The sequence below is a fragment of the Acomys minous genome, assembly GCF_964271855.1.
Source record: "Acomys minous genome assembly, chromosome: 7".
Lineage (NCBI taxonomy): Eukaryota > Metazoa > Chordata > Mammalia > Rodentia > Muridae > Acomys > Acomys minous.
Window position 1 is genome coordinate 74914712 of NC_140488.1, and position 5599 is coordinate 74920310.

Below are 5599 nucleotides of genomic sequence, written 5' to 3' on the forward strand. Positions count from 1 at the left end.
TAGGTAGCATTTGTCCATATTTCTTTCTTTTTGATAGGAGCTTACAAACAGCCAGGAAGTCCTGGGTTCAATGCCCAGTGTGGCACACACATGTCATCTCAGCACTTGGTAGGTGGAAGCAGGCAGATCAGAAGTTCAAGGATGTTTTTTTACTACATTGTAAAGGAAAAGCCAGCCTGGGATCCAGCTGGGCCTGGAGGCACAGGCCTTTAATCCCAGTATTCAGGGAGGCAGAGGCAGGTGGATCACTGTGAGTTTGAGGCCAGCCTGGTCTACAAAGTGAGTCCAGGATAGCCAAGGCTACACAGAGAAACCTTGTCTCGAAAAACAAAACAAAACAAAAACAAAAAACAAAAGACCCCTACAGCAATCAAGACAGTATGGAGTCAGGCATAAGTGCAGACATCTAAGCTAATGGAAGAGTCAAAAAGTCAAATTATATTTTCTCTTCAAGTGTTAGAGGACAGAATCCATTGTGGGTATGCGCAAGAGCTGCAGACCTTGCCTTCCTGACTCTCTTGGAGATTAGGGGATCTTATCAGCCAGTATTCTGTCGTTCTGAACTGCAGCCTGAGGAGACTCGAGTTCTAGCTTTCAAAGGCACCAGTAAGTTAACGTAGGTGACATGCGGGAAGCAAGGAAGCAGTATGACCAGCTGCCTTTGCAGTCTCCCAGTGTCATGGTTGTGCCACCGTGGAACCCTTGAACAAAGTGAACTCGGTCTCCCTGGAGTGCTTTTGTCAGGAGATCTTATCTCAGCAACAGGACCAGAAACCTTCTTCAGTGAACTTTTCACTTCCTATACACTACCTTCTCCTCAAATCATTCACAGTTGGAGGAAGGTACCGAGGAGTTCCGGAATTTTCATACAAATCTTAGAATCATTGCATCTGTTTCTGTAATGATGTCAACTTGGGATTTTAATGGCAATTGTGGCTATTGCTTAAACCTATACAGATCAATTTGGAGAGTATTATTGCCTTCTAACAGTGTGAAGTCTTCTGATCCACAAAAGCATGCTATTTGTCTATATACCTAGGCCTTTGATTTCTTCCTTCCTTCCTTCCTTCCTTCCTTCCTTCCTTCCTTCTTACCTCCTTCCTTCCTTTTTTTCTTTTTGTTTTTTTTCAAGACAGGGTTTCTCTGTGTGGCCTTAGCTGTCCTGTGCTCACTTTGTAGACCAGGCTGGGTCTTTGATTTCTTTCAGCTGTCTTTTTTTTTTTTTTTTTTACTTTTCAGAGTATAACCTTCACATTCTTTGATGAATTTATTCCTAAATTTTTTATTCTTTTGATACTATCATAAATGGAATGAATCCCTTATTGCATTTTTGCTTATTTATTGCTTCTGTGTAGAAATATGATGAAGTTATATTTTGGGTTTTTTTTGTTTGGCTTGCTTTGGAGATGGCATATTGCTACATGGCCTGAACACTGTATACACAGTCTGATACCGTGTAATCAAGGTTGGCCTCAGATCCACAGTGATGGCACTTCTGTGTCTGCTTCTCTGAGAACTGAGATTCCGTGTGTGTGCTGCCATGTTCCATGCTTGATCTTACTGTTGAATTTTGCATGCTGAACTTGTACTGTGAACTTTGGATCAACTCATTTATTAGATCAATTAATTTTTAGTGGACTCATTGGGAAATAATTTGCTTTGTTCTTTTCCATTATTTTGCCTTTATTTCATTGTCTTGCCTAATTGCCCTGACTAGAACTGATTATACAATGTATCATAAAAATGACAAGAGACATCTTTGTCTTCTTTCTTAAGAGAAAACAGTCACCTTTTGAGCATTAAATATGGTAGGCATGGCATTTTCTAGTTCTTTATGATGCTTCTTCACATGTGCCACTTCTCGGAGTTTCTATTGTGTGGTCAGGGTAGGGACAGTAGCCTATTTCTTTTGTAGAGTTGCACCTATTTGGCTCAAAAGGTACTTGGATGGCCTTGGTAACCTTTGACCTTTGCTTGCCAGTATGATACTTCTGCTCTTGCCAGTATGCTCTGCTCTGCTCTGCAGGCTAGCTGTGGCAAGGGCCATTGAGGGTGCAGCATTTTTGTCCTGCTTACCTTTGGGAGAGCTTGTGCTCTATGAGTGGAAGCTGACTGAAGGAAAGGATTCCTTGATGTTTTAGCCTTGTTACCAGAACTTTGCCCTCTTCTGCCTGGGGTGGTTGGAAAAAATATTATGGAGGCCCACTCTTCCTGAGGATATATGGTAACTCCAACTAGGACTTGGGATGAGGAGAAATACTATCTTTTGGTCATATCTGCTTGGAGCTTCTATCATGATGAGCTGGGATGGCTGAGGATATGAATTCTCAAGTGCCGTACCCTTGTTCTTATGGAAATTGAGTTTAATTTTCATTTACTCTATGCTTTTTATGGAAATTTCTAGTGTTTTAGTGATTGTGTGCTTAATGTGTTTAAATAATTCTCAACAGTTCTAGATATTTCAACAGAGAATGTAGAGTTCTTTACACTGCCCTTTGGAAGTAGTGGCTCCTTCATTTTTGTTTTGTTTGTGATTTATTTTTAAAAGATAGGGTAGCTCACTATGTAGCTCTGGCTGTCTACTTACTATGTAGACCATGATAGCCTTGAACTCATAAAAATCTACCTGCCTTTGCCTTCCAAGTGCTGGAATTAAAAGTGTGTACACCTAATCCTGCTTAAGATTTTTGAGACAGAGTCTATTTAGCCCAGCTGATTACAGGTGATACAGGCTTATACCACCATGCTAAGTCTTTAAATGTTTTGAGTGAACGATATAGCTCTTCTCCTACGTTTAGTATCTGTATTACTGTGACAGAGATATCTTAGGTGACCCCCATGGTGTCATACCTTGTATAATCCTCTCCTGACAGACAGCACTTGTAACTTGCATCATCATAACATGTGGCCAAGATGATGGATTGTACTGCCTTGATTAAGCTGCATTATATGACAATGGTGATAGTTGGTCATTTTCATGATTATATCATATTATAGAAAACTTTATTTCAACCAAACTTAGTAAGGAAAACTTTCCCATTACCTTTAAAGAAGCAAATTACCATGATTTAAATTGTCATCAGAGAAGGCCATAGAACTCTCTAGGAACCACGTGTGTCAACCCTACAGCCACAGGAAATTCAAGTCTGCCAACAGCCACGTGAACTTCGAAGGACATCTTGATCTCCAGCCCCCAGCTTTGGCCTCCCACTTGTTTTCTGTCCAGTGGGAGTCTAGGAAGAGGACCCAGCTACTTTATGCTTGGACTCCTGACCCAGGGGAACTGGGATACGATGGGATTATCTTAAATTGTAGTAGACAAGTAATACACTTAAATTGCTGATTCAGTTAGGATTTATTTCAATGAATGGTTCTAGGTATTCTTAATTTTAAGTCACTTTATTTTACCCCTATAAGGTCAAAAATTTTCCCCTTTTCTCTTTTATTAAGACAGGATCTTGCAAGCCAGGTGCTATGGTGCACACCTGTAATCCCAGCACTCAGGAGGCAGAGGCAGGCAGATTTCTGTGAGTTCGAGGCCAGCTTGGTCTACAAGGCGTATCCAGGACAGCCAAGGCTACACAGAGAAACCCTGTCTTGAAAAACAAAAAAGAAAGGCTCTTACTATGTAGCCTCAGTTGGCTTTCAATTTGCTATGAGACCCATACTAGGCTTGAACTCCTGGTTCTTCTGTCTTAGTCTCCCCAATGCTGAAATTATAGGTATGTGCCACTTGGTGGCACATAATATATATATATATATATATATATATATATATATATATATATATATATATATATATATATATATATACATACCCGGGGGAACAGAAGGAGGATGTCGAGACAAAGACTCACTGTCCAGTTTTGGTTCATACTTTACTACACATTAAAAACCTTAACATATATACAAAATAATAGGTTTAGGTCATTTTCATACATATATATCATTGTACTTTGTGGTTACCCATCTTACCAACATTTTAAATTATTTTTTTATTTTTTGGTTTTTCAAGACAGGGTTTCTTTCTGTAGCCTTGGCTGTCCTGGACTCGCTTTGTAGACCAGGCTGGACTCCACCCATCTCTGTCTCTGCCTCCCTGAGTGCAGAGATTATAGGCGTGTGCCAGCATGCCCAGACCTGACCAAAGTTCTAAACCTCAGAATGTCACTTTCGCAGATCTGTTAGCATTTTTACCATCTTGGCTTGGAGTTGATCTGGCATATAGATTATTTCATAAGCGTTAGTCTTCTGTGAATTCTTCCCGATGGCAATGACTTCCCTGCCTTTCTCTAGGCCCTTCTTTCTTTGGAGATCTCAGAACACTTACTGCTCATCTTAGTTGTCAGCTTGACTACATCTAGAATCAACTAAATCTTAGGCTGTTGGGTGCTTCTGTGGGGGATTTTCTTTGTCACACCTTCTGGTGGCAATCCACATAAAATGACATGGAAGAAAGAAACTGCTTTGTTCCTGCTTGCTCTTGCTCTCACTCTTGCTGGCAAGTCCGTCTGTCAGAACCTCCTTCTTCAGGATTCCAATGTAGACTGAAGACCAACAGCTTTCCAAGTCCTCCAGCGTCAGGCTGGGGCTGCTGAGACATCCAGCCTCATGCAACTTCCAAATTCTCAGTCTCCGCAGAGTGAGACAGCCATTGTTGGACTAGCCAATTGAATAAATTCCCTTATTATATACATATACTATGTGTGTTATATAAATATACATTAAGTATATAACATATGTGTATATATTCGTTCTATAGGTTCTGTTTGTTTTGTTTTGTTTTGTTTGAGACTGCCTCAGCCTCCCAAGCACTGGGATTAAAGGCGTGCCCACCTCTGCCCTGCCTGGCTTAGGTTCTTCTGTTCTTTTAGAGAATGCTGACTAATATATGGCGTATTGTAATTTTCTGTTTATATGCTTGTCTTCTCTACTATTCTGTGAGCTCCTTGAAGATAAAGACTGACTTCACTTCTTAGCAGTGTCTGCTGTGTAACGGAAGCTCTAAATCTTTTTGCTGAATGAATAAAATGAAAGCAGAGATCAATCATATCAGGAAATGCTTAAGAACACTTCAAGGGGGTCTAAGGAAAGTGCTGTTTCCAGCCTTCCTGAAGAATTAAGTATTTCACCATAGGTCTTAGTGTTTTATTGCTGTGAAGAAACACCATGACCATGACAACTCTTACAAAGGAAAACATTTCATTGGGGTTGGCTCCCAGGTTCAGAGGTTTAGTCCATTATTATTATTATTATTTAATTTATTTATTATTATGTATACAGGTTCTGCCTGTATGTACACCTGCAGGCCAGAAGAGGGCACCAGATCACTTTACAGATGCTTGTGAGCCACCGTGTGGTTGCTGGGAATTGAACTCAGGACCTTTGGAAGAGCAGACGGTGCTCTTAACCTCTGAGCCATCTCTCCATCCCCCTAGTCCATTATTATTATGGCAGGAATCATGGAGCCATGCAGGCAGACATGGTGCTAGAGAAATAGCTGAGAATTCTACATCCCGGTCTACAGGCAGCAGGAAAAGTGCAACACCAGACCTGGCTTGAACATTTGAAACCCAAAAATATCCCCCCCACTTAGTGA